The following is a 27,385-nucleotide window of genomic DNA, read 5'->3' as shown; positions in this document are numbered from 1 at the left end:
AAATGTCACTATTTTACAAGAACAACTAAAAAAATTGGCAATATTGTGACAAAAGTCATAATTTTATGTGACAAATGTCACCATTTTGCACTAAAAAGTAATAATTTTACATAAAAAAGTAATAATTTTACGAGAAAATATTGCAATACACACACGCACACACACACACGCACACACACACACAGACACACACTCGCACAAACACACACATGCACACACACTTACATTCTTGTATTTGTTACCTTCTCGAGACCTCCGAATACTACCTACCTCTTTAGGAACACCCTTTCTAGATATATAAAGATTTGTATTTACAATAATAATAATATATACATACTATGCAAATATAATAAAACTTGTTGTGAAAGATGAATTGGAATTTCACAGGAAAAATTTTACAATTTCACAAGAAAAACTTAGAATTTTGGCAGTATTATAATAAAAGTCGTAATTTTACTCAACGCAAGTCAAAATTTTACAAGAAACCTGAACATTTGTGCAATATTCTGATAAAAGTAGGAATTTTACTCAATAACAGTCGCAGTTTTACAAGAAAAGCTTAACATTTTGGCAATTTTATGAAAAGTCATAACTTTACTCGACAAAAGTCACAATTTTACAAGAAAACTTGAAAATGTTGGCAATATTATAATAATAATCTGAATTTTGCTTGGCAAAATTATGACAAAAGTCACAATTTTACTCAGAAAATGTCACTATTTTACAAGAACAACTAAAAAAATTGGCAATATTGTGACAAAAGTCATAATTTTATGTGACAAATGTCATCATTTTGCACTAAAAAGTAATAATTTTACATAAGTGAAGTGAATTACATTTATATAGCGCTTTTTCTCAAGTGACTCAAAGCGCTTTACATAGTGAAACCCAATATCTAAGTTACATTTAAAGCAGTGTGGGTGGCACTGGGAGCCGGTGGGTAAAGTGTCTTGCCCAAGGACACAACGGCAGTGACTAGGATGGCGGAAGCGGGGATCGAACCTGCAACCCTCTAGTTGCTGGCACGGCCGCTCTACCAACCGAGTTATACCGCCCCATAAAAAAGTAACAATTTTACGAGAAAACATTGCAATATCACAGAAACCGAAAGAATATGAGAAATTGTCCCCAATTTTATAAGAAAAAAGTCCACACATTGTGAGAAAAAGACTGCTTTTAGTTAATTTATATTTTTTTGGGATTGTTTTTGTTTGTAATTGGTTTTTATTCTTCATTATTTACTTCAAGTTATTACAGTATGTCTCTATATACATGTATATATATATATTTTTTTTTAATTTTGGCCATTTCAATTTCTTACACACACTTGTTATTTCATATGTTGGCCAGAGGGGGAGCACTTTTAATACTGACACAGTCAATTTGAAAAGTCCCTCCTTTTTGGGACCACCCTCATTTTGATAGATTTCACCACTAATAGAGAATTTCTCATTTCTCTATTAGATGCAAAGATTTTCCAGTATTGGGACCATGATTTATGTCCTAACTTGTTCACCGGTCCTCATATGGAAGGTACTGTTCCTTGTTGATGTCTCAAGAAGGGTAGAAATACAAACACACACACACACACACACACACACACCTAGAAGAGGGATGGCGGAAAAGACTACCGGTACTTGCAATTATTGACAGAACACAAGCAGCATACACACACACAACAAATCCATGAACACAAACACAGAACTCCCAAAGACAAGAACAGCTGAACAAACTTTAATCGAAGTAAACAGAACGTCCAGCAAAACATAGCCAGAAAAGTGTGTAATTAAAATGATTTATCATCAAGTATTCACCTGCATCAATTGGTTTATTTCCGGTAAAACAATAAGATCGTATCTCAGGTCCAACTGAGACCACAGACCCTTAGCTCATTTTATACAATATCACCACTAATGTTTTATATGCAAATACATGTAATGAAATTGTTTTTCCAAATATCAGAGGTGGGTAGTAGTGTGCTACATTTACTTTAGTAACATTCTCAGTAGATACTACTTGTCAAAGTAGTTTTAATGCATTATTTTTACTTTTACTTAAATATTTTTGCACAGAAGAAGCACTACTTTTACCTTGACATATTTATATCATCATCCTGAATCAATACAGTGGTGCATTGCGGTTGTTGGCGTGAGCCCGGGGTGCAGAGAAAGCAAGCAATTTGCGAGTGAGCTGGTCCCTTTATTAGGAAAGGAAAGGGAGGGAGGGAGGATTTTATTCAATATAATTAGTAATTATGAAAATCATAGATTTAACGGATGTAAATATATATGCATACATACATATATACAGTATATACGGATACATATACAAACTCCAAAACTAGTGAAGTTGGCACGTTGTGTAAATGGTAAATAAAAACAGAATACAATGATTTGCAAATCCTTTTTAACCTATATTCATTTGAATAGACGCCAAAGACAAGATACTTAACGTTCAAACTGGAAAACTATGTTATTTTTTGCAAATATTAGCTCATTTGGAATTTGATGCCTGCAACATGTTTCAAAAAAGCTGGCACAAGTGGCAAAAAAGACTGAGAAAGTTGAGGAACGCTCATCAAACACTTATTTGGAAAATCCCACAGGTGAACAGGCTAATTGGGAACAGGTGGGTGCCATGATTGTGTATAAAAACAGATTCCATGAATGAAATGCTCAGTCATTCACAAACAAGGATGGGGCGAGGGTCACCACTTTGTCAACAAATGCCTGAGCAAATTGTCGGACAGTTCAAGGACAACATTTCTCAACCAGCTATTGCAAGGAATTTAGGGATTTCACCATCTACGGTCCGTAATATCATCAAAAGGTTCAGAGAATTTGGAGAAATCACTGCACGTAAGTGATGATATTATGGACCTTCGATCCCTCAGGCATCAAAAAACGGCATCAGTGTGTAAAGGATATCACCACATGGGCTCAGGAACACTTCGGAAAACCACTGTCAGTAACTACAGTCAGTCGCTACATCTGTAAGTGCAAGTTAAAACTCTACTATGCAAAGCGAAAGCCATTTATCAACAACACCCAGAAACACAGCCCGGCTTCGCTGGGCCCGAAGTCATCTAAGATGGACTGATGCAAAGTGGAAAAGTGTTCGGGGGTCTGACGAGTCCACATTTCAATTTGTTTTTGGAAACTGTGGACGTCGTGTCCTCCGGAACAAAGAGGAAAATAACCATCCGGATTGTTATAGCGAAAGCCATTTATCAACAGCACCCAGAAACACTTCCGTTTATTTTATGTATATATGCTAAAGATTAATAACAGTGCTTGTTTTGACCGTCAGAAGGTGGTGTGTATTGCACAGGTAGTGATCACATCACACGCCAGAGTGGTGATAGTTAGAGCGATGTGCTCTGCGCCCTTCAAAATAAACTCAGACAGAACTTTAGATAAAACTGAGGTATTTATCTTATATTGAAGTGACAAAACCCCAAACGTGATATGTATATGATTACATGCATGCAATTAAAATGGACGGCAGCTTTGTTAAAAAAAAAAAGAATGTTTCTTCTTCCTTCTATCTATCACATAAGTGAGGAATTCAGCAATAACAAGTCACATTTCCATGTCTTATATTTTCTTTCCTCTTGTAGTTTGCACAGCAAATAGAAGGTCTTCAAACTTGTTGGTCCGAGCTCAAGCTAGTATTAGTTTGTTATTATGAATGGTGAACGATGAGTTTGTTCCTCTGGCCTGAGTTGATTTATTATTATTGATTTACTCCTAGATTGGAAACTAAGGGTTTTTTGTCGATTTCTTTTTTTTCCTGTCGTTTAAAAATATGTAAAATATAAAAACGACATTATAAATGTTAATATGAATAAATATAGCTTTGAAAGAGCAATAATAAGGTTGCTTAAACCAATTAATAAAAAATAAAAAATGGTTTGTTCCACCTCGATAGCAGCGAAGCTAGCATGGGACGTTTCCTTCAACGCAGACGTCCTAGATTGGAAACTCAGGGTTTTTTGTTGATTTTTTTTCTCCTGTCCTTTAAAAATATATAAAATATAAAAACGACATTATAAATGTTAATATGAATAAATATAGCTGTGAAAGAGCAATAATAAGGTTGCTTAAACCAATTAATAAAAAATAAAAAATAGTTTGTTCCACCTCGATAGCAGCGAAGCTAGCATGGGACGTTTCCTTCAACGCAGACGTCCTAGATTGGAAACTCAGGGTTTTTTGTCGATTTTTTTTTTCTCCTGTCGTTTAAAAATATATAAAATATAAAAACGACATTTTAAATGTTTATATAAATAAATATAGCTGTGAAAGAGCAATAATAAGGTTGCTTAAACCAATTAATAAAAAATAAAAAATGGTTTGTTCCACCTCGATAGCAGCGAAGCTAGCATGGGACGTTTCCTTCAACGCAGACGTCATAACACCATCAAATCCGCGTTTTAAATAGTCACACACAGCACCAGAATTTGGGAACAAGGATGAAATTATCGGAAAAAGGTAAAAATATAATACATCGATATGTGGCAGCAGAGGAGAAAGTTATGTACAAAAGCACTTTTGCATCTCATTGCACTTAACCGTGATGAGTTCAAGGAAACCTGAATAAAGTTAGAAAAAGAGGCGTTGCTAAGTTTTAAAGACATGGGGAGACCTAACACCAAGGTGATGCACTAATGTTATCTTGCAATATATTATTCGGTATAACTGTCGGAATAAAACATTTTCAGAACCAATTACAAGGGACAGAAGCCCTTCTTGGCTGTTAACATACGTGGAGATGGCTTTTAAAAATAGTTTTAATTTTTTCAAAATCATAAATTGATTCAGAATCAGATTAAATACAAATCACAATTCGGATATAAATGATTTTTTTTCAGCACCTCTAATTAGCATGATTTGTATTATCCACCAATATAATTATACAGTATGTGCATCAGCTAAATTCCACTTTAAAGGGAAACTTGACATATTAATAATCATATTTAACACATTTTAACCATTAACCAAATTATTTAGGGGGTTTGTATCTAGATATGTACTAGATATGTTATTACCATCTTTTAAAAGTCAAAAACCTATATATTTATAACTTTTTAATTAAAAAGGTGTGGATTGATGCAATCATTCTGTCATGATCCGTGGTCCGGATCATGTTTTTGTTATGTTCTGTTAGTTTTGGACTTCCTTAGTTCCTGTTTTTGTACACTCTTGTTTGTTACCATGGGAGCTTATTTTTTCCACCTGGCCGACTAACCAGCAAAGGCAGGCTTAAATAATCCCTCTGATTAGTGCTCGGAAAACAGGTGAGCGTCCCGAGCACCAATCAGAGACAGGTAGAAACAATAAGCACCCATGGTAACAAACAAGGGTGCACAAAAACAGGAACTAAGGGAGTCCAAAACTAACAGAACATAACAAAAACATGACCCGGACCACGGATCATGACACATTCATTGTTTTAGTGCCTGTAAAAATACCAAGATATATGATTACTTTGAATCATACAGGCTATTTTATATTGAATTTTTTGGGGACTTAAAAACATAAAAAATAATATTGAGGCGGGTATATTAAGGCATGTTCTAGATATGTTAATCCCATATTCAAAAAGTTACAAAAATATATAGTTACGGTTCTTACATAAGTTTTATAAAGCAATCATTTGTTTTTTAGTGAATGTCAAAAAACCAAATGTGTGAGAATGGGGCATTGTGTTGGGTTTAGGGTGGGACGGGGGGGCCCTGTTAGGATTCCTGTGTATGGGGCCCCAGAATTTGGTGCTATGGCCTTGATCCTGAGTGTGTTAATTAAGCTATGAGTGCATGGCCACAATAAAAATTTGTTTTTTTTTAACACTAATAAATAAAACAATTTAATTAAAAAAAAAATATATATATTATTTTATTTTACCACAAATATGTTATTTTTTTTAGAGTCCATCTAAATAAATGTATGGCTTTTGTTCGCTCATAATATTATTAATACTAACTGTTTTATGAGCACTTAATTTCCTGTCTATATTTTGAAAACAATGTGAGTGGTTTAAACAATATCTCATTTAAATCACTTATTTCATGGATTATTCATGTATGAATGATAAATATTGCATGTTGAAAAACACAAGAACAATTATTATATTATAACAACAAATTTTGATGGGCCTGCTATCTGTGCCCCGGACCTCTGGCCGGAGGTCGCCGGAAGCCGCCGTGCTTTGAAGATGGTGTCCGAATCCGTGAGTTTTAGGTGTAACTGTACAAAAAGAGCTCCAGAGCTAGCCTGAAAAAATTAGCATGCATACATTAAAATGCTAACATTTAGCATGTCTCACATTTCAAGTAACACGGCTGTAAGGTGTATGGCTGCGGAAATAGAGAAAAAAAGTGTAAAATTAAATGAAAAAGTTAGCATGCTTAAGTTACCTTGCTAGTTTGCTATCATTAGCACGCTAGCAGTAAACAGCTGTCACATACCAAGTTATATGACTCTCGGTTAAACGGTTGAAAAATTGGCTCAAAAAGCTAGCACTTGTTAGCATGCTAACATCTAATCTTGTTTATTTAGCGTTTGTCTCAGAGCAAATGAATGTACCCATTCAATTGGCCCATTTTTTATTTATTCGTGAATAGCGTTGCCATGGTAACACGAAATGTTCCCAATTTAGAGTACCCTCATTGGCGGGAACGAGACCTTTCCTACGGTATAACATATGTGGGGGTTCGTTGGCCGGTTTGTCTCGTATTGTTCGCGGAAGAAGATAGAAGAACTATAATAACTAGGAATGCTATCTGTGCCCCAAACCTCTGGGGCACAGATAGGTAGCGGTAGCCGGCGTACTTTTAAGATGGTGCGGAGTGTCTGAATGCGTGAGATTTAGGTGTAACTGTACAAAATTAGCCATAGAGCTAGCCTAAAACAGTAGCATGTTTACGTAAAACTGCTAACACTTAGCAAGTGTGCTAATGATAGCATTATAACAGTCAGCATGTTTTATATACCAAGCTATACCACTCAAAGGTGTATGGCCAAGCAGGGAGGTAATGGGTCCCATTTTTTATAGTCTTTGGTATGACTCGGCCGGGGTTTGAACTCACGACCTACCGATCTCAGGGAGGACACTCTAACCACTAGGCCACTGAGCAGGTATACCAAGTGTGACACAGGTGTGTTGTTTACTGGGCATGACGTTAAAGTGCATCCGGCAGTGGAGGCTCCTATATGGGGTCTTGGGGAACTAGGAGGTTAACCTCTTGGCAAAGGCCTAGTACCTGACTGCCCCCTAGCCAGGGATACGGTGAAGACCTCAGCGGCGGAGCAGGCGGAAGACGGTAGATTTAAGAACTACCACAACGGCTGCGATGGCGGGAGAAGGCTGCAGCAGAAAAGGGTCCCCAGTCGTCTTGGACTCCATGCCACTGGACCCTGACCCGATTCTGTCAAGGATCGTGTGGTGACTGTCTGTGCACCAGTCTCCCCACGTTAAACAAAGTCACGCACAGGCATCCTCCATAAAAGGGATACACCCCAACCAGGAGGATCGTCATACTCGTTCGAGTGACCGCCGATGATACCAAGTGTCACATACCAAGATATATGACTCTGGGGTAAACGATTGCAAAACCAGCTCTAATAGTTAGCATTCTAATGTTAGCATGAGCATAATAATAGTTAGCTCGTGTCACATACTAAGTTATATGACTCTAAGATGTATGGCTGAGAGAAGTACAGAAAAATGAGTACATTTAGTAAAGAAAGTTAGCACTTGGGATCGCACTCCTCAGCCTTCCCGGTAAGGTCTATTCAGGTGTACTGGAGAGGAGGCTACGCCGGATAGTCGAACCTCGGATTCAGGAGGAACAGTGTGGTTTTCGTCCTGGTCGTGGAACTGTAGACCAGCTCTATACTCTCGGCAGGGTCCTTGAGGGTACATGGGAGTTTGTCCAACCAGTCTTCATGTGCTTTGTGGACTTGGAGAAGGCATTCGACTGTGTCCCTCGGGAAGTCCTGTGGGGAGTGCTCAGAGAGTACGGGGTTTCGGACCGTCTGATTGTGGCGGTCCGCTCCCTGTACGATCAGTGTCAGAGCTTGGTCCGCATTGCCGGCAGTAAGTCGGACACGTTTCCAGTGAGGGTTGGACTCCGCCAAGGCTGCCCTTTGTCACCAATTCTGTTCATAACGTTTATGGACAGAATTTCTAGGCGCAGTCAAGGCGTTGAGGGGATCCGGTTTGGTGGCTGCAGGATTAGGTCTCTGCTTTTTGCAGATGATGTGGTCCTGATGGCTTTATCTGGCCAGGATCTTCAGCTCTCACTGGATCGGTTCACAGCCGAGTGTGAAGCAACTGGGATGAGAATCAGCACATCCAAGTCCAAGAGTCCATGGTTCTCGCCCGGAAAAGGGTGGAGTGCCATCTCCGGGTTGGGGAGGAGATCTTGCCCCAAGTGGAGGAGTTCAAGTACCTCGGAGTCTTGTTCACGAGTGAGGGAAGAGTGGATCGTGAGATCGACAGGCGGATCGGTGCGGCGTCTTCAGTAATGTATCAATCCGTTGTGGTGAAGAAGGAGCTGAGCCGGAAGGCAAAGCTCTCAATTTACCGGTCGATCTAAGTTCCCATCCTCACCTATGGTCATGAGCTTTGGGCTAGGAGAGGAAAGTCTGTTCACACACTGATGGCGGGAGCTGCAAGGGTGAAGTGTCTTGCTCAAGGACACGACGGACGTGATTAGGATGGTAGAAGCTGGGGGATTGAACCGGGAACCCTCAGGTTGCCGGCACGGCCACTCTCCCAACTGCGCCACACCGTCCCCTAAACTGTGAAGCATGAGCAATAATAATATGGGCTGCTTGCATTGCAGCAGGCCCATAATTACATGTAAATACAATTAGATTAATACGATGAAATGTATGCGTAGTATGGAAAGTTTACGTTTCGTCCCATTTGACACCAAAATGTGGTTCGAACTCGGTGGGATTGTGTGAAAGTGTGTTATTTCTCCTGCGGGTTTGGTTTCAGATGTGTCATGTGACCTCAGTGGTGCGGCATGAAGACGCCATGCAGGAGACACCGGCAAAGCTGTCTGTTTGTTGTGGACCTGACGTTGAGTGGAGGGAGGAGGCTTCACGGAGGGGCCCGTCACTTCCCAGGCGCTGCCCCCGGAGCCAAAGTCAATGTTGTCCTTTACGTCCCGGGCCCAATTTCAGTGGGGAGGGGTAAAAAGTCCCCCTGGAACGAGGGTAATAGCGCTGTTTAAACTAAAATATCCTTTAAGTCAACAGACTGGATTTCCTCCTGTGGTTTTGCACCCTCGTCACCTTGTTCCGCCTGTCACTTCCCACACCTCCACTCGGTCACCTTATGCCGCTTCTTGCTCTCTAGGCGAATTCCACGTGCGACCCGAGTTTATTCATGTGCGACACATTTATGCACACTCCGTTTTCCAAGATTTATGCCAAAACTTTGCGTGTACTCGAAAAAACTTGTGTAAAAAAACTCAATACCACCTCAGAAAACACCTGGCACTCCAAATACCGCCATAATGACCAACATTAAAATACAGTAGCGTAGTAGGCCTAAGTATGCCACATTTCTCAACCAGCTATTGCAAGGAATTTGGGGATTTCACCATCTACAGTCCATAATATCATTAAAAAGGTTCAGAGAATCTGGAGAAATCACTGCACGTAAACGGCAGGGCCTTGACCTTCGATCCCTCAGGCGGTACCGCATCAAAAAGCGACATCAGTGTGTAAAGGATATCACCACATGGGCTCAGGAACACTTCGGAAAACCACTGTCAGTACCTACAGTCGGTCGCTACATCTGTAAGTGCAAGTTAAAACTCTACTATGCAAAGCGAAAGCCATTTATCAACAACACCCAGAAACGCCGCCGGCTTCGCTGGGCCCGAGCTCATCTAAGAAGGACTGATGCAAAGTGGAAAAGTGTTCTGTGGTCTGACGAGTCCACATTTCAAATTGTTTTTGGAAACTGTGAACGTCGTGTCCTCCGAACCAAAGAGGAAAAGAACCATCCGGACTGTTATCGGCGCAAAGTTCAAAATCCAGCATCTGTGATGGTATGGGGGTGTATTAGAGCCCAAGGCATGAGTAACTTACACATCTGTGAAGGCAACATTAATGCCATCCAAGCAACGTTATCATGGACGCCCCTGCTGCAAGACCATGCCAAGCCAGGTGTTACAACAGCGTGATTTCATACCAAAAGAGTGCGGGTACTAGACTGGCCTGCCTGCAGTCCAGACCTGTCTCCCATTGAAAATGTGTGGCGCATTATGAAGCCTAAAATACCACAACGGAGACCCCGGACTGTTGAACAACTTAAGCTGTACATCAAGCAAGAATGGGAAAGAATTCCACCTGAGAAGCTTAAAAAATGTGTCTCCTCAGTTCCCAAACGTTTACTGAGTGTTGTTAAAAGAAAAGGTGATGTAACACAGTGGTGAACATGCCCTTTCCCAACTACTTTGGCACGTGTTGCAGCCATGAAATTCTAAGTTTGATGAGCGTTCCTCAACTTTCTAGTCTTTTTTGCCACTTGTGCCAGCTTTTTTGAAACATATTGCAGGCATCAAATTCCAAATGAGCTAATATTTGCAAAAGGTAACAACGTTTTCCAGTTCAAATGTTAAATATCTTGTTTTTGCAGTCTATTCAATTGAATATAGGTTGAAAAGGATTTGCAAATCATTGTATTCTGTTTTTATTTACGATTTACACAATGTGCCAATTTCACTGGTTTTGGAATTTGTATATGTATCCGTATATACTGTATATATGTATGTATGCATATATATTTACATCCGTTAAATCTATGATTTTCAAAATTTCGAATTATATTGAATAAAATCCTCCCTCCCTACCTTTCCTTTCCTAGTAAAGGGACCAGCTCACTCGCAAATTGCTTGCTGTCTCTGCATCCCGGGCTCACGCCAACAATCCCAATGCACCACTGTAATGATTCAGAATGATGATATAAATATGTCAACGTAACAAGGTAAAAGTAGTGTTTCTTCTTGGCAAAAATATTCAAGTAAAAGTGAAAAGAATGTTGCATTAAAACGTCTTTCTCAGTCTTTTTTGCCACTTGTGCCAGCTTTTTCAAAACAGGTTGCAGGCATCAAATTCAAACTGAGTGAATATTTGCAAAAAATAACAAGGTTTACCAGTTCGAACATTGAATATCTTGTCTTTGCAGTCTATTCAATTGAATTTAAGTTGAAAAGGATTTGCAAATCATTGTAGTCTGTTTTTATTTACGATTTACACAACGTGCCAACTTCAATGGTGTTGTATATGTATTGCACTTTATTTATTATTGCACTTATAACTGTAATTATTCTCTTTTAAATTAGTGTTTTGTATTCATATGTCGAGGTTTCCAGAGCAGATTAATTGGATTTACATGATTTCTTATGACAAAAAATGATTCGATTTTTGAACTATTCAGTCTTCGTCTGACCTTTTTACTCAACAGATTATTGACTAAAAGCGATGTGTGCTCCCAGTAAACATAAACACGAAAAATATATTTATTATGTTTGCTCAGGACCAGTTTCACCTCCTGCAAAAGATAATTGATGGTCTTCCATAGAGAAAATATACTCAAGCCGCAGCATTAAGTAGACTGACTGGAAGAAGGATTTTCATTTATTTTTTTTATTCTTCCTGGAAAACAATGCAGTGTTTCGGAAGTATTGCTCATGAATTCATTTATGTTAATGAGCCAGATGGTGATGTCAGAGATGCCACCGAGTTAATTTTGTCTATTGCAGGATGCAAAAGCTATAAACAAAACGGAATCCATAATGTTCATTAATTAACAAGTCATTTCCTGCCGGGCTGTCTGCGTTTGTTGTCTTGTATCAAGTGTTTGCATAATAGATGATAAACAAAAACAACATTCTTGACACTTTCAACAGGATAAGTCGGTTTGGTTTAGTGTTTCGCTTGGCTTGGACGGATCTCTGCCATGTTTGTGCTAAAGCTCTTCATTCCAAGCAGCCCTGGCTTCTTCATCCTGATAACACCTGTCTGCCATTTCCTTCCATCACACCTGTGCCAGCCTGCACTGATTCTGTCCGCCAGCTGTTTGCTCTCACACGTATTTTCAACCTGTTCGGTGGAACATTCGCTTTTAGCGGATTTTTCATTTTTCTTACTGAATAACTCTGTTTAGAAATCAATACTGTTGGTTGGCAGCATGTGAATAATTTCATAGTATAAATAATAATTAAAAAAATAAACAATGTACAAAACCCAAAACCAGTGAAGTTGGCACGTTTTGTAAATGGTAAATAAAAACAGAATACAATGATTTGCAAAACCTTTTCAACCTATATTCAATTGAATAGACTGCAAAGACAAGATACTTAACGTTCGAACTGGAAAACTTTTATTTTTTGCAAATATTAGCTCATTTGGAATTTGATGCCTGCAACATGTTTCAAAAAAGCTGGCACAAGTGGCAAAAAAGACTGAGAAAGTTGAGGAATGCTCATCAAACACTTATTATTAACACCCCACAGGTAAACAGGCTCATTTGGGAACAGGTGGGTGCCATGAGTGGGTATAAAAGCAGCTTCCATGAAATGCTCAGTCATTCACAAACAAGAATGGGGCGAGGGTCACCACTTTGTGAACAAATGCATCAGCACATTGTTGGACAGTTTAAGAACAACATTTCTCAATGAGCTATTGCAAGGAATTTAGGGATTTCACCATCTATGGTACGTAATATCATCAAAAGGTTCAGAGAATCTGGAGAAATCACTCGATCCTTCAGGCGGTACTGCACCAAAAAGCGACATCAGTGTGTAAAGGATATCACCACATGGGCTCAGGAACACTTCAGAAAAGCACTGCCAGTAACTACAGTTGGTCGCTTCATCTATAAGTGCAAGTTAAAACTCTACTATGCAAAGTGAAATCCATTTATCAACAACACCCAGAAACCCCGGCGGCTTTGCTGGGCTCGAGCTCATCTCAGATGGACTGATGCAAAGTGGAAAAGTTATTCTGTAGTCTGACGAGTCCACATTTCAAATTGTTTTTGGAAACTGTGGATGTGGTGTACTCCGGAACAAAGAGGAAAATAACCATGTTATAGGTGCAAAATTCTAAAGCCAGCATCTGTGATTGTATGGGACCATCTGTGAAGGCACCATTAATGCTGAAAGGTACTTACAATATTTTGAGTAACATATGTTGCAATCCAAGCAACGTTATCATGGACACCCCTGCTTATTTCAGCAAGACAATGCCAAGCCACGTGTTACAACAGCGTGGCTTCATAGTAAAAGAGTACAGGTTCTAGGCTGACTTGCCTATAGTCCAGACCTGTCTCCCATTGAAAATGTGTGGCGCAATATAAAGCATAAAATAGGATAACAGTCACACGCTGCTGGTAGGGTGGGCTTGCACCAATTTCATTGCTACAGTAGCAGGGTAGTCGACAGAAAAAAGGGTGAAAAAAGGGTGAAAAAACAGGAATTTTGGGAATTCCTGGAATTTTTTTTACTTAAAATGATAGTTTGAATGTGCAGGATGAGTAGAATATGTTGAATGTGGAACGGGAATTTTGGTAATTCCTGGAATTTTTTTTTTTACTTAAAAATGATAGTTTGAATGTGCAGGGTGAGTAGAATATGTTGAATGTGGAATGGTTTGAATCAGATACAAAATGTGGGAGTTGTGGAACTTTGAAAAATGTCCCATTCATTTCAATAGGAATTTCATGGAAATTTAGGGATTTCAGGAAAGGCGGGAATTGTTGGGAAAATGCTAAAAATATGTAAATGTTCTGAATGGTTGGTGTTGGAATTCTTCAAATCGGTAGAGAAATGTTGAAGTAATAAAATTTTTATAGGAGAAATGGTATTGGTCAATTCCTGGAATTTCGGGAAAATCGGGAATTTTTACAGTTAAAAAAACAACTTATTTTTTTTGACTGGGCTTGACGTGCCAAGACAGCTTGTACACGACCCTATGTCTGTCTGGTCTCACGTGGTATGAGACTGTAACCCATTACCTGGAAGACAATAGACTAGGCGAGGAGACTAACAAGTCAACTCCAAAACTTCCCGAAACTAGAAATGGTGGAAGGATAGACTTGGGGCTAGCAACCCAAACCCATAAAAACTCCTTGCTACAGAAACGTTGACGAAAACCAAAAAAAATCCAAAAGTCTTGGAAAGGAAGTCTCTTCGGTTCCACAAACCAAAGAGAAAATGACGATGCACTTGGAAAACCGTAAGGAGTCGGTGCGTCCGATTCTTCTCACCCATAGACACTCCACTAACATCGCAACATGGAACGTCATGACCATGTATGCAGGAGGAAAGACAGCAGTTATAGCGGAAGAGATGAGGAGATTCATAATATCTCTCCTTGGTCTGTGCGAAACCAGATGGCTCCAGTCGGGGCATGTTAAACTGGCCAGTGGTGAGTCCGTATTATATTCAGGGCACCCAGAAGACTCTGCACCACGTACAGAGGGTGTAGGGTTCATTCTATCCAAAGATACTCAGAGGGCCCTCATTTGTTGGGAACCCATCAACTCAAGGATCATTACTGCAAAATTCCATACCACGCATAAGAAAATAAAGTAGTACAACGCTATGCCCCTACCAACGATGCAGAGGACGAAAAGAATGACAACTTTTACAATCTTCTATCCCACATTCTTCAGACAAAGAAAGGAAAGGACATCATGGTCTTAATTGGGGACATGAATGCGAAAATAGGAGGAAAAAACAATGGCTATGAGCTGATCATGGGAACGCAAGGGCTTAGAGCCATGAATGTAAACGGAGAAAGGTCTGCTACAGCATGTGCAGACAACAGTTTGGTTATTTTACCACACAAGGATATCCACAAAGCAACATGGGTTTCTGCCAACCACACAACTGAAAAACAGATTGATCACATATGCATTAGAAGGAAATTCAGGCGCTCACTGCTTAATGTCAGAGCGAGAAGAGAAGCTGAGGCTGCATCTGACCACCACCTAGTCACAGCAAGGTTCCAGTTGAAATTGAAATGCATGAAACAAAGAGGAAGGAGGATCAAATTCAACATACAGCAGTTCCAAGATATAGGCACTTTGGAACTATACCAAGTTACATTACACAACCGGTTTCAAGCATGACAGGACCAGACAACACAAGCACCAGGAACTGCAGAAGAGATTCGGAAATAATAATAATAATAATACCTGGGATTTATATAGCGCTTTTCTAAATACCCAAAGTCGCTTTACATCAGTGACGTGCGGTGACGTTGATGGCTGGTGAGGCACTGACTTCATCACAGTCAGATTTACAAACATATGAACCCTAAAGAGTATCTTATTCACCATTTGATTGGCAGCAGTTAACGGGTTATGTTTAAAAGCTCATACCAGCATTCTTCCCTGCTTGGCACTCAGCATCAAGGGTTGGAATTGGGGGTTAAATCACCAAAAATTATTCCCAGGCGCGGCGCCGCTGCTGCCCACTGCTCCCCTCACCTCCCAGGGGGTGATCAAGGGGATGGGTCAAATGCAGATGACAAATTTCATTACACCTAGTGTGTGTGTGTGACAATCATTGGTACTTTAACTTAACTTTAACTTTACACATTCAAACTGTAGCACACAAAAAAGCACATTTAATAAAAAAAACGTTATTATGGTTTTACCTTTACTAAGTTATAAATGAAGTTCATTCGCCGCTGTTGTGCTGGATTAATGCACCTCCTGACAGGAGTGTTATATCAACTAAAGCCCTCACTTAAACTTTCCACGTGCAAGATTGAATCTATTTAAAAAAGTGTAACCGAGGGTTTATAAATGTCGCCTATACTGTATGAAACTACAAAATAACAAACACGGAGGCTCCAGTTTACACGAGGACCACTTTACTTACCTTCTTTCCAAAAATTCCGCTCCACTACAACATGTCATCACTTCCGCTCTTGGCGCCTTCAAAATAAGAGCTCAAGGCGTATACTGTATAACAGCGCATAACAGGAACTTAACATCACAAAGAGGAAAGCCCATAAAAATAGGTTACAAAAGTTATTTAATAAGAAGCCAAAAAATGCAAAAACAATAATGTTCGTGTTGGAGGAGTTGTGAATTAGGTACACCTGCAGTCTACAGGTGTACCTAATGTTGTGGCCCTGCAGTCATTCACAACTCCTCCAACACGAACATTATTGTTTTTGCACTTTTTGGCTTCTTATGAAATAACTTTTTTAAATAGATTCAATCTTGCACGTGGAAAGTTTAAGTGTGGGCTTTAGTTGATATAACACTCCCGTCAGGGCTTGCAATCTACAGCGGGGGTGCAGGAGGCGAGCCTCAGCCAGTGCGTCTTTTGCAGCCGTTTTATGATCGCTCAGCACAAGAAATACGTTACACACATACAGTTGTTGACAAAATACACTGTACATTATATACCTCAGCTAACTAAACTATGGAAATGTATAATATAGTTCATATAGCAATACGGTCTCACTGCACAGCAGGCCAGCAGTTAGCCGAGTCATTGCGCAATCCATGGTGAGGCACAAATGAGTGACGTGCCTCAACTGGCTGCTGATCACCGCACCGTCTCTTCTCAGTATTTGAACGGCAAATGTGAAAATTCAGCGATTTTAAATAAAAATAATCTAAAACTGGTGAAGTTAAATGGAAAATAACTTTATAGTATAATCACTGGACCTCACCTGCCTCTAGTGACTGCACGTCACTGCTTTACATGTGTGTGTGTGTGTGTGTGTGTGTGTGTGTGTGTGTGTGTGTGTGTGTGTGTGTGTGTGTGTGTGTGTGTGTGTGTGTGTGTGCGTGTGCGTGTGTTCTTGTATTTCTACCCTTATTGAGACAGCAACAAGGAAAAGTACCTTCCATATGAGGACCAGTGAACAAGTTAGGACATAAATCATGGTCCCAATACGGAAAACCATTGCATCTAATAGAGAATGTCTCATTTGCACCCCTGCTGGTCAAAATTAGTGTGGTCCCAAAAAGAAGGGATTTTACAAATTGACTGTGTGTCGGGGTTAAAAGTGCTCCCCCTCTGGCCAACATATGAAATGACAAGTGTGTGTAAGAAATTTAAAATGCGTGCCCTTTGGCCAAAATTAATACAAATAAATAAATATGTATATAGAGACATACTATGTTATTATACTATATTATATTATTTACGATAAAAACAACTTTATTTAGAAAAAAACCCACCAAAAAAACCCCACCAAGGGCAGGGTCAGTTTGGAAAGGCTAATGTGAAGAGGTGAGTTTTTAGGGTGGCTTTGAAGGTAGGGAGGGAGGGGGCATCTCTGATGTGCCTGGGGAGAGTGTTCCAGAGAGAGGGGGCAGCCACGGAGAAGGCCCTGTCGCCCCAGGTTCGGCGCCTGGTCTTGGGGACCTCCAGGAGGCCGGCGTCACTAGACCTGAGGGAACGGAGCTAGAGGAGGTCAGAGAGGTAGGGTGGAGCCAGGATATGGAGTGCCTTGTAGGTGGTGAGGAGTATTTTAAAGGGGATTCTGTATTTGACAGGCAGCCAGTGGAGGTCATGAAGGACAGGTGTGATGTGCTCTCTGGAGCGGGTTCCGGTGAGTAGGCGGGCAGCAGAGTTCTGGACATATTGCAGTTTGTTGAGGGTTTTGGAGGTGATGCCGTAGAGGATGCTGTTGCAGTAGTCAAGCCGGGATGAGATGAAGGCGTGGATGAGGGTTTCGGCAGCAGAGGATGTGAGGGAGGGCCGGAGACGGGCAATGTTTCTGAGGTGGAAGAATGCAGTTTTGGTAATGTGGTTTACGTGGGGGAGGAGTGAGAGGGTAGGGTCGAAAATTACACCTAGATTGCGGATGTGGGTGGAGGTAGTGACCAGGGAGCCATCGATGTTTAATGAAAAGTCCTGAGTGGAGCGAGTAAGGCAGTCGGGGCCAATGATAATTATTTCAGATTTGTTGCAGTTGAGTTTTAGAAAGTTTTTTTGCATCCGGGTTTTTATGTCTGTGAGGCAGGTGGTGAGGGTGGAGTGGGTGGCTGTGGTGATGGTCGTGGTGGAAATGTATAGTTGTGTGTCGTCGGCATAGCAGTGAAATTGAAGGCCGTGGTGTCGGAGGATCTGACCGAGGGGTAGGAGGTAAGGTTTGAAGACCACATGGAAGGAGACATGTGCAGAAGTGATAAGGAGAAAAAAGTCCAAAAACAAACTTTGGCTATCCACAGAAACCCACAAGAAAGTGAGTGAGAGAAGGGAGAACAAGGAGGTAGTTAACAGATGCAGAACCAGAGCAGGAAAGGCAGCAGCACAAAGAGAATATGAAGTAGCAAACAAGGATGTGAAGAAGAGTGTCAGAAGGGACAAAAAGAAGTACATCGAGGATTTAGCAAAGCAGGCAGAGGAAGCAGCAGGAAAGAATAATCTGAAAGAACTCTATCTAACCACAAAGATGCCCACCGGCAAATTTAAACAAGCCCAAATGCATATTAAAGACACAAATGGTAAGGGATGATGTTCAAAACTGGTTCTCCCGGTTGTTTGATAAGAAAAGAACCGATTCTATGGACTCGAATCCCTTTTAGAGAACCGGTTCCCGTTATCGAGACCACTATAGTAAAGAAAAAGAGTTGGTTCTTTATTCGAATCCCTGGGAATGAATCCCTTCCCACAGGAAATGCCCTGTGGGACGGCAATGTTATGCCCATTTGATTGTAGACTCTTACTGACACCTTGTGGCGATATGAAAATACTACGCGTCATTAGTTTGGGCACTTCCGGGTTGGCGACGTCAGTTCAATTCATGAGACAATTGAGAAGTACACAAGTTGTGTTAGCTCTTACAAGCCTTGGAAAAGATAAGTCTGTAAGTAAACTGTTTAACTTGTTTATGTAACTCAATATTAAGGTGGAAAGTGGTTCAATTTGATACTAAGATGTTTATTGAAAAACGATTTTTGTGCACTGTTTCAATGTTTTGAGGACTTAAAATGGCTGCCAGTTGTGTATTTCCACAATCAAAATAGTTTCAACACTCAGAAGTATTTGTTTGATGATAGTACTGTATATTTGTGTGAAGCTAATATTTACATATTGTGTATTAAATTGCAGTATGTTAATTGAATCACATAGCTTATACATTTGTCATTGTGTGTATTTCAGTTTAAAAAAAACAAAAAACAACAGTCAAGTTAAAAGTAAAGATAGGAAAAGACAAAGCAAGATCAACAACAATAAAGAGCCTAAATGGATTAATCTACTTTGGAACTTTATTAGACGTCTTGGATTGTTTGTTAGCTGTCTGCCTGTGTGTGTAGTTAATATGTTCCAATAGCAGCAGAAGTGCACTTTTTGGAGAGCTGTATTATTTTCAGTTTTGTGCCCAAGGGACTGATTTTATTTAACACTATATTATTATTTATACACCTATAGTGATCACAGAGACAGGTTGTTTTTGTGTTACTGTATATATTTGTTTTTCTGAACAATCCCACTTAAAGGGGAACATTATCACAATTTCAGAATGGTTAAAACCATTAAAAATCAGTTCCCAGTGGCTTATTATATTTTTCGAAGTTTTTTTCAAAATTTTACCCATCACGTAATATCCCGAAAAAAAGCTTCAAAGTGCCTGATTTTAACCATCGTTATATACACCCGTCCATTTTCCTGTGACGTCACATAGTGAAGCCAACACAAACAAACATGGCGGAAAGAACAGCAAGCTATAGCGACATTAGCTAGGATTCAAACTCGGATTTCAGCGGCTTAAGCGATTCAACAGTGTGTGGATGTGAGTGTGAATGTTGTCTGTCTATCTGTGTTGGCCCTGCGATGAGGTGGCGACTTGTCCAGGGTGTACCCCGCCTTCCGCCCGATTGTAGCTGAGATAGGCTCCAGCGCCCCCCGCGACCCCAAAAGGGAATAAGCGGTAGAAAATGGATGGATGGATGGAAGCGATTCAACAGATTATAAGCGATTCAACAGATTACGAATGCATTGAAACGGATGGTTGTAGTGTGGAGGCAGGTAGCGAAAACCAAATTGAAGAAGAAACTGAAGCTATTGAGCCATATCGGTTTGAACCGTATGCAAGCGAAACCGACGAAAACGACACGACAGCCAGCGACACGGGAGAAAGCGAGGACGAATTCGGCGATCGCCTTCTAACCGACGATTGGTATGTGTTTGTTTTGGCATTAAAGGAAACTAACAACTATGAACTAGGTTTACAGCATATGAAATACATTTGGCAACAACATGCACTTTGAGAGTGCAGACAGCCCAATCTTCATTAATTAATATATTCTGTAGACATACCCTCATCCGCGCTCTTTTCCTGAAAGCTGATCTGTCCAGTTTTGGAGTTGATGTCAGCAGGCCAGGGAAGCTAGGGTCGATGTGAGCCAAGACATCCAGGGGGTTTAGCTCGCTCGTCTGCGGGAACAAACTGCCGCCATTGCTTGCCGTGCTACCGAGGTCCTTTGTCCCTGAATTGCTCACACACTCCGGCAGATTCAATGGGGGTCTGGCGGCAGATTTCTTTGACTTTATCGTTGGAAATGCATCTGCTTTGAGTGTCGCAGGATATCCACACATTCTTGCCATCTCTGTCGTAGCATAACTTTCGTCGGTAAAGTGTGCGGAACAAACGTCCAATTTCTTGCCACTTTCGCATCTTTGGGCCACTGGTGCAACTTGAATCCGTCCCTGCTCGTGTTGTTACACCCTCCGACAACACACCGACGAGGCATGATGTCTCCAAGGTACGGAAAACAGTCGAAAAAATGGAAAATAACAGAGCTGATTTGACTCGGTGTTTGAGAAACTGGCGGATTGCTTTTATTTTATTTTTTTAGGGGGGTAACAGTCAATATTTATTTATTTATTTTATTTTTTTCTTATAAAATAAAAGAGAGCTTTTGTTAAACCAAATATTGTGTTTTTTTCCATATACAACAACCTATCTGGACTCGATAAGAGAATCGATAAGGAATCGGTTCGATAAGAGGATTCGATAATGGGCTCGAACTCGATAATTTCTTATCAAACATCATCCCTACAAATGGTACACTCCTCACAACCAAGGAAGATCAACTCCAGAGATGGACTGATCACTTTCAAGAGCCCCCTCAACTGACTGCAGATATTCCACCAGCTCCAATCATGCTTGAAATAAACTGCAACCCGCCCACCAAACTGGAAATCAAGAAGGCCATCAAAGCCCTGAGAGCCTGAAAGGCAGAAGGGCCAGATGAGCTACCAGCAGGAGCTCTCAAAGCAGATATCGAAACATCCTCCAGCATGCTTTTGCATCTCATGCAAGCTATCTGGAAGGAAGAAAAAGTCCCATCAGACTGGAGAGATGGCAACATCATAAAGATTCCCAAGAAAGGAGACCTCAGGGAGTGTAAAAACTACAGGGGAATTATGCTCCTCTCAACACCAGGGAAGGTGCTCAACCACATACTACTAGAAAGGATGCGCAAATTGGTCGATGCACAACTGAGGGAAAACCAGGCTGGTTTCAGAAATGGAAGATCCTGTGCTGACCAAATTGCCTCCCTGAGGATTATAATAGAACAATCCATGGAATGGAACTCACCGGTATATATTAATTTCATAGACTTTGAAAAGGCGTTTGACAGTGTCGACTTTGAGACACTGTGGAAGCTGATGGCACACTGAGCCATCAGCGGAGTCCAAACCGCCCAAGTAGCGCAAACTAATGCAAGTTTAACGACTGTATTTTGGAACAAATTGCTACATTTAGTTTTTTATCATCAACAATGTGTGTTTTACCTGCTAATGTATTATATGTGTACTTTTAGCTATAGTATTGATGCTAGTATTCACTAATGATTATGTTTGTCTTAAAGCACAGAACCAGACTGGCATCAATAATCAGGAAGCATTTAATAAAATGTCAATAAACTATTCTATTTTAACCTCATCCTAGATTATGGCAGGCATATGCAATATTAAAAGTTGTAAATTGTTTGTTTAATGCTTTGTCATTTTAATTTTAATTTTATAAAATTGTCCCTTGCGTGCAATAACAACCATATGTTTAATGTATTGTAAGATTATTTGTTAAAATTAAGCCTAAAATTATTTTTTTTGGTGGTCCCCTTTATTTCGAAAAAGTATTGAAAAATACCGAAATATATTTTAGACTTAGACTTAGACAAACTTTATTGATCCACAAGGGATATTGTTCCACACAGTAGCTCAGTTACAAAGGCTGGAAAGGGTAAGGATGGAAAGGATAATGCAGGTATAAAGTAGACTAAAAATGTACCATAGTAGCAATATAAAATATAACATATATGTACTATTTACATATTATATATACAGTATATAATAAATACTGATATATTGTTATATTATATTATTATTTAAATAATATATACAATATATAACAAATCCCAATTACCATGTACAATATTACAGTATATGTAACAGCTGCAGCAAAAAAAAAGGTATTATTTTGGTACCGGTGCTGGTACAACAGTGTATTATATTTGGGTTTTTAAATAATTTGATACAGAAATGATTATAATTTAATAATAATAATAATAATAATACAGTAAAATTATATACAAATAATAAATGTATACTATTGTTTTGCAGCATTGGAATACAAAATATAAACAACAATTTTGTGCTACATTTTGGGTTTTAGATATTTTAATATAATAATCATTATCATTCAATATTATATAAACATTTATGACTATAAAGAATAGTGTTTTTTTTTAATGCATTAGAAAATCTATTAAAATTTGTTTCCCTTTTTTTGTTTTCATAACAGAACATATTTCCACATTTCCAGCCAATCCAAAAGTTGTTTTTTTTCTCTGCTCTTCTGCTCAAAATCCATCTTCATCCCATTCGTTCCCCCTTCCCCTTTTTTCTCGTAAACACACAGTTGAACTTTCAGAAGTATTGTCTTGCGGCAAGCTGCAGAACATACCTGAGTGTGTGTGTGTGTGTGTGTGTGTGTGTGTGTGTGTGTGTGTGTGTGTGTGTGTGTGTGTGTGTGTGTGTGTGTGTTCTTGTATTTCTACCCTTATTGAGACAGCAACAAGGAAAAGTACCTTCCATATGAGGACCGGTGAACAAGTTAAATCATGATCCCAATATGGAAAACCATTGCATCAAATAGAGAATGTCTCATTTGCACCCCTGGTTCTCAAAATGAGGGCGGTTCCAAAAAGGAGGGATTTTTCAAATTGTCTGTGTGTCGGTTTTAAAAGTGCTCCCCCTCTGGCCAACATATGAAATAACAAGTGTGTGTACAAATTTGAAGTGCTCCCCCTCTGGCCAACATATGAAATAACAAGTGTGTGTACAAATTTGAAGTGCTCCCCCTCTGGCCAACATTTGTAATAACAAGTGTGTGGAAGAAATTGAAATGCGCCCCCTTTGGCCAAAATTAATAATAATAAAAAATAAAAAATATGAATATAGAGACATACTATAATAACTTCAAGTAAATAATAAAGATTAAAAACCCATTACAAACAAAAAATTAAATAAAAAAATAAATGAACTAAAAGCAGTCTTTTTCTCACGTGTCGACTTTTTTCTTATAACATTGGGAACGATTTCTCATATTCTTTCTGTTTCTGTAATATTGCAATGTTTTCTCATAAAATTATTACTTTTGTATGTAAAATTCTGACTTTTTAAACGGTGACATTTGTCATAAAATTATGACTTTTATCAAATGATTGCCATTTTTTTCGTTGTTCTTGTGAAACAGTGCCATTTTTTGAGTAAAATTATGATTTTTGTCATAATTTTGACAAGTAAAATTCCCATTATTATTACAACATTGCCAAAATTCTAAAGTTTTCTCATAAAATGGTGATTGATTGATTGATTGAAACTTTTATTAGTAGATTGCACAGTTCAGTACATATTCCGTACAATTGACCACTAAATGGTAACACCCGAATAAGTTTTTCAACTTGGTCCACGTAATCAATTCAATGGTGACTTTGTGTCGAGTAAAAAAATTCCGACTCTTTTCATAAAATTGACAAAATTTGAAGCTTTTCTTGTAAAACGGCGACTGTTAGAGTAAAATTCCAACTTTTATCGTAATATCGCACACATGTTCCGGTCTTCTTGTAAAACTTTGGACTTGCGTTGAGTAAAATGACGACTTTTATTATTAATACTGCCACAATTCCAAGTTTTTCTTGTGAAATTCTGACCTTTTTCTTGTGAAATCCCAACTAATTTTTCACAACAAGCTTTTTTTTTATATTTGCATAGTATGTATATATTATTAATGTTGTAAATACAAATCTTTATATACCTAGAAAGGGTGGTCCTAAAGAGGTAGGCCTTTCTGTAATATTGCAATGTTTTCTCATAAAATTATTACTTTTTTATGTAAAAATTCAGACTTTTTAATGCAAAACGGTGACATTTGTCGTATAAAATTCTGACTTTTATCAAATTATTGGCAATTTTTTCGTTGTTCTTGTGAAACAGTGCCATTTTCTGAGTAAAATTATGATTTTTGTCATAATTTTGCCAAGTAAAATTCCCATTATTATTATAACATTGCCAAAATTCTAAAGTTTTCTCATAAAATGGTGACTATGTGTCAAGTAAAAAAATTACAACTCTTTTCATAAAAGTGCCAAAATTTTAAGCTTTTCTTGTAAAATCCCAACTTTTATCATAATATCGCACAAATGTTCTGTTTTTCTTGTAAAACTTTGGACTTGCGTTGAGTAAAAGGACGACTTTTATTATTAATACTGCCAAAATTCCAAGTTTTTCTTGTGAAATTCTGACCTTTTTCTTGTGAAATCCCAACAAATTTTTCACAACAAGCTTTTTTTTTTTAAATATTTGCATTGTATATATATATATATATATATATATATATATTATTAATGTTGTGAATACAAATCTTTATATACCTAGAAAGGGTGGTCCTAAAGAGGTTGACCTTTCTGTAATATTGCAATGTTTTCTCATAAAATTATTACTTTTCTTTGTAAAATTATTACTTTTTAATGCAAAACGGTAACATTTGTCATATAAAATTCTGACTTTCATCAAATTATTGGCAATTTTTTCGTTGTTCTTGTGAAACAGTGCCATTTTTTGAGTAAAATTATGACTTTTGTCATGATTTTGCCAAGTAAAATTCCCATTATCATTATAACATTGCCAACATTCTAAAGTTTTCTCATAAAATGGTGACTTTGTGTCGAGTAAAAAAATGACGACTCTTTTCATAAAATTGCCAAAATTTTAAGCTTTTCTTGTAAAATTCCAACTTTTATCATAATATCGCACAAATGTTCCGTTTTTCTTGTAAAACTTTGGACTTGCGTTGAGTAAAAGGACGACTTTTATTATTAATACTGCCAAAATTCCAAGTTTTTCTTGTGAAATTCTGACCTTTTTCTTGTGAAATCCCAACTCATTTTTCACAACAAGCTTTTTTTTAAATTATATTTGCATTGTATATATACATATATATATACACATATATATATATATATATATATATATATATATATGTGTATATATATATACACACATATATATATATATATATATATATATATATATATATAAAGTATATATATATATATATTATTAATGTTGTAAATACAAATCTTTATATACCTAGAAAGGGTGGTCCTAAAGAGGTTGACCTTTCTGTAATATTGCAATGTTTTCTCATAAAATTATTACTTTTTTTTGTAAAATTATTACTTTTTAATGCAAAACGGTAACATTTGTCATATAAAATTCTGACTTTCATCAAATTATTGGCAATTCTTTCATTGTTCTTGTGAAACAGTGCCACTTTTCTTGTAAAATTCCAACTTTTATCATAATATCGCACAAATGTTCTGTTTTTCTTGTAAAACTTTGGACTTGCGTTGAGTAAAAGGACGACTTTTATTATTAATACTGCCACAATTCCAAGTTTTTCTTGTGAAATGCTGACCTTTTTCTTGTGAAATCCCAACTAATTTTTCACAACAAGTTTTTTTTTTTTATATTTGCATAGTATATATATATATATATATATATATATATATATATATATATATATATATATATATATATATATATATATATATATTTATATTATTAATGTTGTAAACACAAATCTTTATATACCTAGAAAGGGTGGTCCTAAAGAGGTAGGCCTTTTTCGGCGGTCTCAAGAAGGTAACAAATACAAGTGTGTGTGTAGAGAAGAGCGAAGTGAGACCACTACTTCCCCTCTTGGCTAATGGCAGGTTTTAAAAATGGAAGCATGGATTGAAAGGAGCAGCCCGAGAGCCCGTGCCAGGATGACATCATCAAGTCCAAAAACAACACGGAGCTAAAAACGGCGAGCGTTCCTTTGAAGAACAACAGACTGCAGTGGAGATGATTGCTTCCCTCTTAGCAGTGATTTAGGGCTTGCCTTCACTCCCCCTGTCCAACCATCCCTAAAACTGAGATGTGAGGAAGCTTCTTGGATGAACACTCTGCCCACTCAGGAAGTGAGAAATGTCAGCAAAGAGGAAGGCCTGTGTCACAACTGTGGACAGGAATTTATGACATAAATGTGTGGAGGGGCCTGCAGAAGAAGCCTCCATTGGTCCAAAGCCTCAGGGGAAATGTTCCTGGGATTTCTACCGCCATGCACCCCGGAGCGTTTTATGGATTCATAGAAGCTTTTTTGACTTTTTTTTTGCCTCTCTGTGTTTGTTTGCAAGCTTGTAATCACGAATTCCAGCGTTTCATCCCCGCCGCTGCTGCAGGAGATCATGTTGCTCTCTGGTGTGTTTGAGCCGAGAGGAGCAGGGGGGGGGATCAAGCGTATCATCGCCCCGGCCTGAGACAGATGTCTGGCCTCCGATCGCGACAGGTCGCTGCTAAGGTGATCAGAGACCGTCCCGGTGCTGACAAATGCGAACAAATCTGCAATTTTTTTCATAATATGGCGACTATTTAAGGTGCCGCTGAAGTTGGCACGTTGCGTAAATGGTACATAAGAACAGAATACAATGATTTGCAAATCATTTTCAACCTATATTCAATTGAATAGACTGCAAAGACAAGATACTTAACGTTCCAACTGGAAAACTTGGTTATTTTCTGCAAATATTTGCTCATTTGGAATTTGATGCCTTCAACATGTTTCAAAGAAGCTGGCACAAGTGGCAAAAAAGACTGAGAAAGTTGAGGAATGCTCATCAAACACTTATTTGGAACATCCCACAGGTGAACAGGCTCATTGGGAACAGGTGGGTGCCATGATTTGGTATAAAAACAGCTTCCATGAATGAAATGCTCAGTCATTCACAAACAAGGATGGGGCGAGGGTCACCACTTTGTGGA

General features: G+C 38.7%; 1 pseudogene; it reads left to right on the top strand.

The window, feature by feature from the left end:
• The first annotated feature begins 14,242 nt into the window (after nucleotides 1-14,242).
• LOC133615773 (uncharacterized) lies at nucleotides 14,243-21,694 on the top strand (annotated as a pseudogene).
• Nucleotides 21,695-27,385: the final 5,691 nt, after the last annotated feature.

This window comes from Nerophis lumbriciformis, linkage group LG15 (genome assembly GCF_033978685.3).
Source record: "Nerophis lumbriciformis linkage group LG15, RoL_Nlum_v2.1, whole genome shotgun sequence".
NCBI classification, from domain to species: Eukaryota; Metazoa; Chordata; class Actinopteri; order Syngnathiformes; family Syngnathidae; genus Nerophis; species Nerophis lumbriciformis.
This window is presented reverse-complemented; position numbering and strand designations above follow the sequence as displayed.